A 14,652-nucleotide genomic window follows, 5' to 3' on the forward strand; every position below is an offset into this window, starting at 1 on the left:
CCCACCGGGAGTACGCGGGGCTGAAGAGGAGTCGGAGGAGGAAGAGAGGTGTGTTTTCTACTGGGGAGTTGTCCATCATCATCACAATTGAGCTGTGTTTGGCGGCGCAGTGCGATGCAGCTGTGATTAGCGCGCGGTACAGCGAGCGGCTTGACCAACTGTTCCTCGCCCGGTTTTAAAGCCAGGCGAGACGACCTAAGGCGCCCATTTGCGCTAACCAACTCTAACCCAATGCTAGCATGCTAGCTTGCTAAATGACGCTCCAAAAAGGCAAAGTTTGGGGCAAAGGAAGTGGGCATGACCATGTTGATCCCCTGGTCTTTTACCTCAAAGCTTCACAGGTGTCTCCTTTGCTGACAGGTCCACTTCATGCTGGGGATTAAAACACATTGGAGTCTTAAGAGAATTATGATATCAACCCAAGAATTGCAGCAACAATTTCTGAGCCTGTACGGTAGCACGGGAGCGGCCATCATGTCGGCTCCTTCCATCAGAACGCTCACAGCCTTTTATACAAAACCAGCATGGGCGTCCAAACACAACACTATGTTTGTGACGGATTTATGACTGAAAAAAAACCATCATTGAGATGATGTACATCACTTCTATGTGACATTCTATCCCCGCCTAAAGACACACCACACACTAAAAAGACAGCTTTAGCAGCTGGGTTCTTTCTCTCTCCACTTGATAAATGTCCAAATTCACTTCGCTGCTCCGTCGTGGTGCGCTCATCGCTCCTCCTACACGTTCCCCAGCGAGGCGCTAACTTTGTCTCTCTGCGAGTATTAACAATGCCGTTGATGACCCTCGATGACATCAGTCGGCGTGCCGGAGTCGCGAGGCGAAAGGCTTCTGGGACCTCGCGGGGTGTGCGATCGTCTGGAGAGCACTAATGGCTTATTCTGTTGTTTGGTAATAAACCAGGATTTCATTATCTTATTACAGCGAGGGCCACACCTCGGGGTGACTGACAACCCATAGCAGTGTTTACTGCCGAGCGCCATTAACGCCCCAATGGACGACATAATGCTCCGGCTACATCGCTCTGTGCCTCGTAAGGCGCCGCGCTCTCAGCGGCCGCTTCTTCCCGCCGCGCCGAGAAACAATGGTCCGATGAATTATTGACAAAAAAGAAACGCGAGAATTGAACAATCAATCTGACCTCACGGCGGCTGAGCGACAGGACGCCGGGAGGAGGGGGGCGGGAGGGGGGGTACAGCCGGATACAGGCGGCGGGATACAGGCGGCGGGATACAGGCGGCGGGATACAGGCGGCCGGATACATGCGGCGGGATACAGGCGGCCGGATACAGGCGGCCGGATACAGGCGGCCGGATACATGCGGCCGGATACAGGCGGCCGGATACAGGCGGCCGGATACAGGCGGCCGGATACAGGCGGCGGGATACAAGCGGCGGGATACAGGCGGCCGGATTCAGGCGGCCGGATACATGCGGCGGGATACAGGCGGCGGGATACAGGCGGCCGGATACAGGCGGCCGGATACAGTCGGACGGATACAGGCGGCCGGATACATGCGGCGGGATACAGGCGGCTGGATACAGGCGGCCGGATACAGGAGGCTGGATACAGGCAGCCTCGTGGGCGGGAAGGTAGACGAGACACAAAAGTGGGAGCGGAGAATAAATGTGAAGCTACAGGGAAGTCAAGAAAGATCGCCGGTGATGGAGTTGGAAGTGGAGAAGGGCAAATCGGTGTAAGGGACTCAAGACCGGGTGTGATGTGTGTGAGAGAGGTTCAGAGGTGCAAGGCTGAGAACAGACAAGATAAGGGCACAGAGCAGAGCAGAGGAGGGAGGGGGAGTTAAAGGACAGCCGCTGCTGCAGGGACCGGAGGAGACTGTGTGCACATTTCATGAAAAGAGCATTTTGAGGCAGGCAGCTCCTCTGCCTCTTCTGGCTAGAGCTGGCATCCAACTGTGCTGGAGCCCAGTCTCTTTTCCCCCAAAACAGCCTTTTGAATTAAAAGCTCCTGGCGCCCGCTCGCTAGCTGCACTTCGGTCTCGGCTATATTTGGAATGACATCTCCCTCCACCGCCGCCGAGGAAAGGCAACGGCACATGTGAAGTGCTGAGTGTTGACAAAAAACGCTTTAAATTCGTCACGAGCGATCAATACAATAGTTTCTCTCCTCAGTGTTTCCGGCCCGGCTGCGGCGGCCCGCAAACAGCAGGGCTTGGTGGGCGCTCAATAGGTCGGGGTTGCAGGAAAAGTAAATTAGGCGGAGAGGGAAATGGGCTTCCTGCACACTCTGGGTGCTTCGGACAGAAAGGTTAATGGCTTTATGAGATTGCCGTGACATATTATTGCAAACGCCCCCCCGGAGCAAACAAATGGTTTGATTGCCGCGTCGCGGGGACGCTGCAATCGCTGCTCGTGGGAGACGTTTCGCTCAATGAGATATTAAAATCCACGTGGACTCGTGTGATAACGGCCGTATGCGTACACGCTTGTGTATTGTTCGCATTAATGCGTCCATGTGACGCATTCGAGTACGCATGAGGACTTTACTTTCGCCTTGTTCAGTGCCGACCGACAGATGTGGTTTTTTGAAAAGCGTGGCGATAACGAGGGGCTGCGTGTGCAGGGCCCCGGGGGGCCACATCAAAGGGCCTTCTGACTGGTCACTTATGCAGAGAACTGAGTGCAGCGCCACTGTAATGGGGTTCTGGAGGCGTACATACAGTGTACATACCCCCCGCCTCTCTCCCCCCCTCCCCCCTCTCTCTCGGGGCTCTGCAGTAGCAAACTGACCTCGAACACACACACACTGGGAGTGATGTGTGTGTCGACTGCGTGCGTCGTCCTACATGTGTTTGCTGCCGTGTATCATCGAGGTCCAGCAGTGACAACCCACAAGGCACTGAGATGTGTGCGTGTGTGTGTGTGTGTGTGTGTGTGTGTGTGTGTGTGTGAGTGAGTGCACGTCTTGGTTTGGGCTCAGCTGTCAGGTCTCCCCGGTGGGCCATTACCTTTGATGCTTGGCAAGGGTCTATCAAGTGTAGGACATCAACCTCACCCTCTTGAACATGGACACACACACACACACACACACACACGCACAGGCACAGGCACCGTGCCTCGCTCACCTTGGTCCTGATGATATCACAGGGGGAATGTACAGCCGCCATACCGGAGACAATTTGTCTCGATAGCCGAGATCGCATCCCCAAAGCGATCTCTTCCTCCTCCTCCTCTTCTTTCTCCTCCTCATCCTCCTCTTTCGACTGTGTCCCCCCAGGTATCTGGATGTGTCCGGAGGTAAAAAGGCACGATGGGCTGACATGATGTTTTGGCTGATTGACGACAGACTGGCTCCCCACCACATGAGGGGAGAAGCAGCGTGTGTGTGTGTGTGTGTGTGTGTGTGTGTGTGTGTGTGTGTGTGTGTGTGTGTGTGTGTGTGTGTCCTGTGCCTGGGGTTTATACGAGGGAGCGAATGAACACTGGCACATGGATGTTGAGCAGTAAATCTTCTCTACAAGGAGATCTGGATGCACGCCTGAGAGCAAACAGTTAGGATATGACTGAGAGGTGGTGGTGGTGAGGGTGTGTGTGTGTGGGGAGAGGGGGGGGGGCGCTCGTACCTCTGCAGAAAGATGAAAACAGAGGATGGAGCATGATTCAAAGGTTGGATGTTTTCTTGTCGTAGAGGCTTTTATCCCATGAGCTCCGGGTGCCTGGCAGGCGGCGGCCCACCAGCTACGGGTACATGACTGTGCAGCGGGAGAGCGGCGGCGGCAGATGTTTGGCTGCGGCCCTGGTAATAAGACAGGCGTGTGGCTGGGCCGCCTCCAGAGGAGCAGGTGCTGCCACCACACAGCCGTCACCATCTGCATCCATGGGATCTGGGACGCGGCCACGCTGGATATTAGACGCTGGTTATTACCCCTGCAAGTAAAACATAAAACAAACATATCTACGAGGCAGTGACGTCAGTAACTCACCGCTCCCCAAAAATAAATCAGTGATTATAATAGTAGTTTTATTCCAAAGGGGACCATCGTGCTGGTTAGTGAGTGTGTATTGTAATGTTATTGTATATTATATTGGGTTTTTATCTGCGGTAGTGTCACTATAAAACTCATTTAATACCCTGATGGCCCTCAGAATACTGCTGTGATATTTATCCAACATGTTTAGCCTGCGATGGGGAGTTATAGGGATTACAGCAGAGAGAACCGCATGTGAAGCTGTGTCAGACGGAGAGATGGAGGCTAAGGTGGGATGGAGGGATGCTTAAGGTGAACGGTGAAGGGATGGAGGTAAAAGAGGGGATGTATGACAAAAAAAGGAAGAGAAAAAGGGGTCAGTATCCCTTTAATGTCTTCTGACGTCACGCTGATGCAGATCTGCCCCGCCGAGCAGGAGGAGAGAGGGAGGCCGAGATGAAACTCCTCCTCAGCACTAATTCCCCACACCTCTCCGCAGGAGGAGAAGAAGAAGAGGGAGAGCCGAGCCGCGACACCCCGAGGACCCGCTCCCCCCGGCCGAGGGGGACCTGAGTGCGCGCGGCCGCCGTCGTCGCGACACGAGCGGAGGCGAAGCGCAGGCACGCGCCTGTCGGAGCAGGAAAAGCGACCATATTGAGGTCAGAGGAAAGCGTTGCCAGGGCGACCAGCTTGCTAGGGAGGACACTGCGGCGCGCGTCACACACCGGGGACGAGCTTCGCGAGCGCGCGCACCACAGCTCGCCAAGGCGGTCACGGGCATCCACACAGCAGCAGCAGCAGCGGCGGCGGCGGCAGCGGCGGCGGCGGCGGAGTCATCTTTTCACACGAGACCACCGGAAGACCGCGCGGGGCTTTCACGTCCGCCGTTACAGACACAAGTTGGAGCGAGTCGAGGCGAGCACCGCGACTTGAACCGGTTGTCGGACGTCTCGTTGAAGGGGATTTATTGAGGATTTATCGACGACGTCCCACAAAAAAAAAAACGGGGGGAAAAAAAAAACCGCTCAAGAACTGAGTAGCCGCGACCATTGGTCCGCGCAGGTGACGCGTCCCCGGCTGTCAAATCCGCCGAGACCCCGCGGACACAAGTTAACCGTTATTTTTTTTTTTAAATTCCATTTTTTGTTGTCGTATTAAGGCCTCGACTGACACAGACATTCTTCCTGAGGGTGCCAGATTAATATATTGCGTGCTGGAGAAGACGGGGACCGAGCCGAGCCCGCCCGCTCGGATGGGGAAGCAGACGAGCCGTTACCCGGCTGTGTGTCACACGGTGCCCGCTCGTGAAGTCCCACCTGCGGGCGGATTGAACGAGATGCTGCTGCCGGGGGGAGATTTTTAAAGGTGGTTGTTTTTTTTAAATTTTTAATTTTTTTTAATTTTTTTGTTGTTGTTTTTACATATTTTTTTTTAAGGAACAAGTATTTTTCTTCTTCTGTCGCTTGCCATTGATTCACCGCCGCTGGAGGAAGGTTTAGCGAGGAGCACCGACAGCGGGAATCTGCAGCCCACCAGCACCCTGGATCCACATTAACAGGTAGGATGAGGAACAGTCACAGTTACACACTCAAACAGTTTGTCCTCGTGTGCACTATGGGACCATTTGTGTGTGTGTGTGTGTGTGTGTGTGTGTGTGTGTGTGTGTGTGAGAGAGAGCAGAAGGTGTTTTGACACCTATATTAGGTAAAAATCAAAATAAATGAGGGATCAAAAGAAGAAAAATGGGGCAAAAAGAAGGATTTTTTTTCAACAAGCATGTGTTTCCTTCCACTATCTGGTTCATAAGCCTATAAATTGAAAAACAACAACATATTTTTGGAAAATGAATGAAGATGCATGTGGTCAACAGACCACTGTGAAATAAGAAAATAAATACAATATTCATTTGGTATTGTCCAAAACACGCCTGCAGTGAATGACTCGATCTTGCAGCGGTGGCTTGCGTGCTGTTGTTGGTTGTGTGTCTGTTTGTCTGTCGAGGACCTGTTGTGGAGGAGAGTCTCGCTCCATGCAGACGAGCTGCTCCTTCATCGCTTCCTCTCTCTCTCTGCTGTCAATGGGGGATCTGGACCTGGACTCGGTGCTCCTCTTGTGGAATGGAGGGATGGGGGGATAGAGGGATGGAGAGGGGGACAGAGGCGGCCTTTCAGTCCGGCCCGAGCTCGTTTCTCCATCTCGTGTCCTCAGAACACGCAGGATGTGGAGAGCGTATGAACCCAGAGCGCTCGGCTGAGACCGCAACAATGCCGGATTCATGTGGTGGTCGCTGTGCTCTTCTTGGACTGTGCATTGTCTGGACTGGTTGGCAGGCCTGTGTGGCTGACAGATGATTAAGACGATACACACACACACACACACACATACACACACACACACACACACACACACACACACACACACACACACACACACACACACACACACACACACACAAAGGCCCCTCTTCAAAAAGTGAAATCTTCCCTCAACTTAATATGAGCATGTCTTCATGGGGCCTTTATACTCAAAAAGAGCCAGGAAACTCCATGGCCATGAGAACATACTCCCCTAAATGCTTCCTTCCACACACACAAACACACATAGTTACACACACACACACAGAGCACGAAGAATGGTCCGCATTTATATGCAGTGGCGGGTGTCGTGGGGCATTGGGCCTGTGAGATGATAGAATTCATGGCGGACAAGAAGAGCTCTGTTATCTGCGGCGGTGAGAAGGCTCAGCCTGGCTCCCCTCCTTGGTTTTAGGCAGCCAGCCTGCCCTGTATAGCGGATACGGACATCTCCTCTGCGGGGACGAGGCATTTGAATGGAGGTGGTGGTGGTGGTGGTGTGGGGGGGGGGGGGGGGCGACTGTCCTTGTGCTAAATAGATGTTGTCACAGAGGAGTTGTTATTTATCTGGATGGCGGCTGGCTGGAAACTTTGAAGACCCGTGGTAGATATTTAAAGGGGATAAAGGTGACAAGCTAATGCATTGTGGAGAGTGATTGCAGGCATTTGTGTGTGTGAGAGAGAAATATGAGCACACGGACTGAAAGTGTGTGTGTGTGTGTGTGTGGGGGCATCAGCGTCGGCCACTCGTGCAGCAGTGCAATATGTTCTAATACATCCTGGGTCCGTGTCTGATTTACAAATACGCTCTCAGAAAGACAAAGACGAGGTGGCCTTGTCGAGGAGGGCCTGCACACACCACTTCATGCGTGTGAGTGTCCTGCATTCCCCCCTCCTACCCCTCCAGGATAACACTGCTCAATGCATCCATCCCGGGTAAGGTGGAGCAAAGCTGGAGGCAGATGGGGGCTGAAGCATTTAAGAGCGTGTTGTCGGGTAGATTGATGGCTCCGATGGTCGCTAAGCAGCCAGCAGATGCAGGCCGGTGCTGAGGCCGGCTGGGTTGAAAATAGCCGTCACAATCTTACTTTAAAAATCCCCGGTCTGTTAACTGCTAATTTCATCCCCCCTTTTCATTAGTATTATTATACTTTTTGTGCCGTAGATAAATCAGGGACTGTGGAGATGGCGGCAGTGGCTGCTAATGTGCTAATGCTAGCCGAGAGAAGTCATCTGCGGAAGCCAAATAATACAAAATAATAAAAACCTTCAGCATTACACGGCAGCAGCCGGAGACTCGTCTGAAGAACGGCGGCGAAATTAAATGTTTGTTCAGCAAACTTGATAATGTAATGAATTAGTACAAAATCGCCCCCCCCCCTCTCCCCTTTCCCCCCATTTATATCTAGCTTGTTATGAGAAGAGGGATACTGTGTGTGTGTGTGTGTGTGTGTGTGTGTCAGCCATGTGCTTTCCGTGGCTGCTTGATTTCCCCAACAGCCCGAATGTGTCTCATGGAATTTATGGAAAACTTCATAATTGTGGGAGGCCGGGCCCGAGAGCAGATTCTGTGACATGCACTTGTAGCCGTGACCACGTCTGTGTGACTAATACACTCCTCAGACGAGTGCAAAATACAGCTGATTAAATGAAATAGCTCTACAATGGATGCTCTCTTTCTTCATTTTTTTTCTTCTTCTTCTTCTCTCGGTAATTGACAACAAGCTGTTCACAATAGGAATCTTCCCCTCGCTCTCCCCTGAGCACCAGTCTCCCCGTGTAATCACCCATGTGTTTGTTATCATGGAGGCCGCCGCTCCCCCCCACCGAGCCACTTCCATTTTCAGACCACCTCGGGCATACGGTACGCTTTTATACGACCATATATATATATAGATATATATATCTATATATATATATATGATATATACAGCTTCGTCTCTGCGTGACTCCTTTATTGTCTTCGCTCCTCGCTCGTGTCTTACTTTGTTTCTCCTCTCCATCCATTTGTGGCTGACTCATTCATTTGGTTCAAAGGAAGCCTGGCTGCTTTTTTTCTTTCTCTCTTTTGAGAAAGGAGCGTGTGTGTGTTTGTGTGTGTGTGTGTGTGTGCGTGTGTGTGTGTGTGTGTGTGTGTGTGTGTGTCGTTGCTATGGCAGCCTCTTTTTCGGAAGGATTGCGTTTGTCAGCGTGTATTAAATAGCTGCAAAAATGTTTAAAAAATCAACAGGCGCCACCTGCTGCAGTGTCCAAATGGCTTAGATGGCATATACAGGAGGTATATATGATAAAGCCCAGTGAACTGCAGAGTCCTGATGGATAAAACAGAATACGATATTTTGGTTTATAACCCAAAATATTGCACTCCATTGAGAAATAAGCAAACCGGAGCAGACAGGCAGGCATTTCTTATTCACACCAATTTGTCTTCTGCGTGGAGAAAACAAAAAGAAAGAAGCTAGAGCTAACGTTACGCCGGCGCTGCACATAACCTGCTGGTGAATGCTGGCAATCAGTTATTGAAAGAGTAAAATATATGATATTGTTGAAGGTGTCTCTCTGTGGAAAGAACCTCCATCTTCACACACACACTCTCACACACTCTCACACACTCTCACACACAGCGGCCCATCTCTCCTTTGTCTGGGCCTGTTGAATGAGCTGCTCGCTCTCTGGGGTGCACGATGGAGACGAGGGCTTGGAGCCATTACTCGTCTCAGCTCCTCTCCTCCCTCGCTCCTTCTCCCTGCTTCGCTTATCTTCTTTTTTTTTCCTTGCAGCATTTTTCTGCTGTTTTGTCCCCGCTCCTCCTCCACTCCTCTTCCTCACGCACTCCCTCCCCAAACACTCCCCCCTTCCGTCTCCTTCGTTTCTCCTCAAACCCACATGTCGTCCGTCAGCCTCTGCCGTCCCCCGTGGGCTCATTAAGGTGAGATCAAGGTCGAACTCCTCCCTGATACATTTTTAGTCCCCCCCCCCCCCCAAAAAAGGCACATAAATAAACCCTGTGTATGTTTGGCTCCTCTGCTCTCCTGAGCCGACGGCAGCGGTAACCTTCGAATCGCCACTCCTCCCACGTCCCGCTGACCACCGGCCAAGATCAATGAACATTTACTCCTCTTTTCTTCAAAGAGATAAAAGCCGAAGGGAAAAGGCAGCGAGACGGCGCGGGGGGGCGGGATGCTGATGCTGCTGCTGCTGCTGCTGCTGCTGCTGCTGCTGCTACTGCTGCTGCTGCACATCCCCCCCACACACAATGCAAGACACGTGCACGAATTAACGGCCACTGTTCAGCGACTCCTTTAACAGGTAATACCCCTTTGCGATGGAGGTGCGGGGCTGCGACGGGATTTCACGCGGGGGTCGCGCCCCGAATAGAAAGTGTGACACAGATTTGATGGAATCACCGGCGCTGGGATTAGATACGTCTCGCTTTCCCGGGCCAATCAGATCGACTGACGTCGGGAAACCGTGTCGCTCTGAGTGGCTGATCCCTCCCTTTGGTCCCCTGGAAGTGTACCTGTGCGCTTTGTTTCTGTCCTTAATACCCCTTTACAATCCTTTTTATAGTCCGGGATTTAATACACAAATCTTACTGCAACATTTGGCGATTAGTGTTTATGAAATATCCCTTTTTTTTCTCACCCCCCACCTGTGTTATTCATTACCGTCTTGTGCTGTCTCTCTCTCTCTCACGGACGAGCGGCGCGTCGTTGTTTCTTGAGCGCCCGCTGCCGTCGACGGGGATGCGGAGACATTGAGTGAGTCGCGGTATCGACAGCATCTCAAGGTCGGCAGCAGCCACATTCACGATGCTGAGGGGCTTCGCCACTCAGCATCGTGAAAACAATCTGCAGGGGGGGTCAAGGGGTTTGAAAAGACAGGAAGCCGGGCCGGCCGCTAAATATGCCCGCCCTCTCACCCTGAGACACACATGGAGGAAGGAAGAGGAGGAGGAGGAGGAGGAGGAGGAGAGAATGTGCTCTGGAAGTCAAGTGAGCGCTGCTGTCGCAAGCGGAGGTAGCAACCTGGAGAGCAGACAGGAGGCTGTTCAGAAAAAGCAAGCTGTGAAGGAGCGTACTGTACAGGAAGGGAAGGAGGGAAGGAGGGGGTGAGCGGGGAGGAGGGAAGGAGTGAAGGAGGGAGGGAGAGGAATGCCACAACATTACAACACCACCATCTCTATTTTGCACTCCTAACATCTGCTATATGCTACCTCTTCCCTGCTGTTGCACAAACACACACAGACCCCCCCCACACACACACACACACACACACACTGACACCACCACCACACATATTAGTATGAGCTGTCAGCCGGAGAGCCCTAACATAACAACTAGCTAGACAAACGCTGGGGAAAGCCAGCAAGTAGCGGCAGTCGTGTTAGCCAACATGCTGAAGTGTTGCTGCCGCGGCTGCACCGTATAATGATGAGGGTTGTTATACAACACACACACACACACACATGTTCCCCTCTAATGCTGGTGTGTGTGTGTGTGTGTGTGTGTCCAGCATAATGAGCCTCCAGCGGAGGCGTCGTCAGCGACTGTCCCGCTGGCGGGATTCATCCGCTTGATGCCCGATGCATGTTTTTTTTACGGGATGCGCGACCGTAGCCGCCGGCTAATGACGACACTTGAGCGTGTAGAGATATCATGCCGGAGCTACGACATCCGCCGTTAAGGAGTGGATGCGTTGGGGCTCACGCGAGCGGCCTCGCGACCCCTTCACCTCCAAACAAATGGAGCGTTTCAAGTACTTCTGTGCGCCGTCGAGCTCCAGTTGATGCATTGTTCGGCTGCCGGGTGCCGAGCTGTCGCGACGGCGGGCGCTAATGAAAAGAACAGGGCCTACGTAGTGAATTAGGATGTCTTCTCCCTGACAGCCCCTTCCTATAGTTCCTGGTTGCAGTCGTGTGTAGGTGTGCACGCACGTGTGTGTGCGTGTGTGTGTGTGTGTGTGTGTGCCGGTTCGGTACAAAAGCAGAGGCGTGACAGTGATGAATGAGCACCAGAATGGCAGTGTTACACTCTCGCGCTCGATGATGCCAGGGAGGCAATGATCGTCGCTGTTATTGTCACGATCAGCAAAGAGAACACGAACCCTCGGGAAGATCAGGGACTCGCACACACATGCACACACACACACACACACACACATACACACACGCCACAGCGAGAGGTCGTGCCTTTGCGCACACACACACACACACACTGGAGAGCAAAGCATCTGTAAAGAAACCCATTGTGCACCTTTTCTCCTTTTTTGATTTCTTTTAACTAAAGGCATTTTTTTTTGTTTCCTCCCAGTATTTAAGGATGCAGCGTGTGCATCCTCCATCCTTCATACAAAAACAAAGCGCGTCGGTGGAATCATTCATCTGTGGCTCTTCACACTGTCTCTCAAGGCTGAGGCAATTCTTCTGCTGACAAATGGGAGCAGGAAAGTGGGGCTAAATTCCAATCTGTGTGGATCACTCCCGGGACAAACACCCTGTCTGAGCGGCTTTTTGTGGACTATACTTGCACAGGTAGCAGCTCACAGCACCGGGGACATAAATGTCAGTGGTCTGACTCGTACCAGGCTTTATTGAGTGCACTTATCTGCTACCCTCAGGCTACAGTATCTCGGTGAAAATGACTCATCCTCCCTGTGCAGTGCCCTTCATACGTCCCTTCTGTCTGGAATTTACCGAAGGTGTAAGAAAGAGGGGAAGGGATTTTGTGGAAGCACATTCAGGGGTTTTGGGAGGCAATAGGAATATATAGAGGATTAGTATAGGAAGCATGGACTGTGAATGTAATAGGGCCGGTAATGTATAGGTGCAATGTAAAGAGAGGGAACGGCCTCTTTACCCGGATGAGGGAGTGTAACCTTGATCGTGTGCATGCTTTGTGAACTTGCATCGCTTTTGGATGGTGGATTGTGGTTGGGTGAGGGAGGGGTGGAGGTGGAGGTGGAGGGGTTGGGGGGGGGGGGGCGAGCGCTTTTCTGCAAAGATGAAGACCTGGGAAGAAAGCAACCAGAGCTCCCCTGGTGCCCACATGAAACAATCTCTTTCCATTTGGGTTTAAACTCCAGAGACTTGGGAATCGGAGAAGGGGGCGGCGATTGAGAATGCTGCAGAGTCAGCAGGATTTTCTGGCCCTGTTTCCTCCACTGCCTCTCTCTTTCTCTTTTTCTTTTTCTCTCTTTCTCTCTCCTTTTGTGGGGAATAAACACATTTCAAAGGGTGAGCTCCAGCCCTCCCACTGGAGAACGTTTACATTCTGGAAGCCAGAACAGCTGCAAGCATAATGTGTAAGTGCGGCGTGAGTGCGGCGTGCTTTACCCGTACGCATACATTCTTCCCTTTGAGATGTTTTCTGACAAGTGAATATCTGAATTGATTGTTTTTTCTCCGTCTCTGAGAGACGGAGAGCCTTCTTGACATCTTGTGTTGCACCACTTTGACAAATCCGATGAGGGGGGAGTGCTACTAATTTGAGCAGAGTCGATCGCTCATCAGTAACTAGAGATCCGCGACATTGTGCCGATCAATTTAGTGAATCCACCCCCGACAGTTGGCTCCGCATCCCCGCCGAAAAACTGTCTACCCCTCCCCGACCTCCGCCCATCGGCCCCTCCACCCGTCCCCCTCTTCATCCTGGCCTCTGGCCGGGCCCTGCCCTCTCCACCTCCCCCGCTCTCCACCTAATTAACCCATTGATCAGGGGGCGCTGATAAATGAGTCCTCTGGAGACGTCCCCCTCTCTCCCACCCCTCCACCGTCCTGTCGTCGGTTCCTAACCGGCCCGACGCCTCGGTCGGGTCGTCACCCAGAGGACGGGTGGATTTGTTTTGTACAATTTGAGTCCGTTCAGCTGCTCAGCGGTCGGCAGCGAGAGCCGGAGAGCGTGGAAAGAGGAATTAAGGCAAGTAGGGCGCAGGGAGTTGGAGGTCAGCGCTGCTCCTGTACAACCCCTCAAGTCATTAGGCTCACAGAGCTGGACCTTCTCATGGCAGCCCCCTTGTGTCTGTAAACGTTTCCCCCCTTCCCTTCCTCCTTCCTTCCTTCCTTCCTTCCGTCTCTCTTGCTCTCTGTCTGACCTGAGATTTGCCCAATTAGGCGGATCTCAGAGATCATGGCGGAGGAGGGGGCCTTATAACAACCCGCTCCTGATCTCCTGCCTTTTGACTCTATTTCCTGTTCCCTCTTCACGAGTTCAACCTTCATTCTTTACCACAACTTCCTCTGTTCCGCTCCTCTTTGTATTTACCTTCCTCCCTCCATGTCTTTCTCTGAACCTCTGACTGGCATCCTTTCTGCACTCCCCGGCCTCTTAAACCCCCCGTTCCCATCCGCTCCGTGCACCACACCGCCCGGCCCGTCACCCTCCTCTAACGCGGTGTTTCGGGCCGCTAAGTGGAGCCGAGCCAGGGACATGTGTAATGTGCGGTCCGATTAAGGGTGAGTGGACGGTCTGATTTAAAGGCCTGCCTTGGTGACGCATGATTCATTCATATCTCCAGGTCTCTCTACTCCTCGGGCCCCGCTCGGGGATTTTGAATTTCTGCTGAGCCAAAAGCGATGTGTGTGTGTGTGTGTGTGTGTGTGTGTGTGTGTTGGCGGAAGTCCCTTAAACGCACAACGCTTTGGCAAACTGCAGATGGGGGAAACGCATATAGAAGAGAAATATTTCCTCTTAAAGAGCGTTGCAACGAGAGCTCTGTCACAATAAAGCTCACGAGCGAGCGCCGGTGTGGCACAGGGGGAATCTACTCACCCGCCGCCGCCGCCGTGAGCCAGAAGTTGTGCTTCATCACCACCTCTGGCAGGCACCAATTGGGGCAGAAGGCCACGACGGTGTCCAGCCGGGTCGGGCACCCATTTCGGGCCGGACAAGACACCCCTGGTGCCCAACAAAGGCTCGTGTCGGTGTTTTTTGTGTGCATGTATCCAGTGTTTGATATTCCCTCCTTGTAACCTTGACAAGTGGTAGTTCTGCTCCCTCTGTAAGGATAGCTCTTACAGAAAGTAATAAAAAACCTCTCACAGAGCCGGTGTCGTCCCTCGTGGCCTTGTGCAAGTAAGAAAGAGGCAAAGACAGTGAGGATTCAAAGGGACAGGATGCCTGCAGGGCTCAGAAGAGCTGAGCATGCCCAGGGGGTGCTGCATGGATTCCTTTCTGCTCATGCGGTGGCCCGCCGACGCCGAGGCCGGAGGGAAAGGCCTCTGCAGGAGAACGTCATCGCCGCATGTGATCCGACTCGCGGTGGGCCTGCCGCGGGCTTACCCATCCGTCTTCTCCTGCGCGTAATGAGCGTTTCATTGGTTACCACAAAGGCCGGGGCGTGTTG

The 14,652-nt window shown here is 52.7% G+C and overlaps 1 protein-coding gene across 5 annotated transcripts in view; it reads left to right on the forward strand.

The window, feature by feature from the left end:
- Positions 1–4,403: 4,403 nt before the first annotated feature.
- Positions 4,404–14,652, forward strand: part of nlgn2a (neuroligin 2a) — a 151,347-nt gene continuing 141,098 nt past the window's right edge. For 3 of the 5 annotated variants that reach the window (XM_068587982.1, XM_068587981.1, XM_068587987.1), the window contains exon 1: positions 4,404–5,513. The gene's annotated coding sequence lies outside the window, so the exon portion shown is untranslated. The remainder of the gene's footprint in view (positions 5,514–14,652) is intronic. The other 2 variants (XM_068587983.1, XM_068587986.1) reach the window with 2 other exon arrangements.

Source organism: Clinocottus analis, unplaced genomic scaffold, assembly GCF_023055335.1.
Source record: "Clinocottus analis isolate CAN_PGR_092001 unplaced genomic scaffold, fCliAna1.0.p SCAF_21, whole genome shotgun sequence".
NCBI classification, from domain to species: domain Eukaryota; kingdom Metazoa; phylum Chordata; class Actinopteri; order Perciformes; family Cottidae; genus Clinocottus; species Clinocottus analis.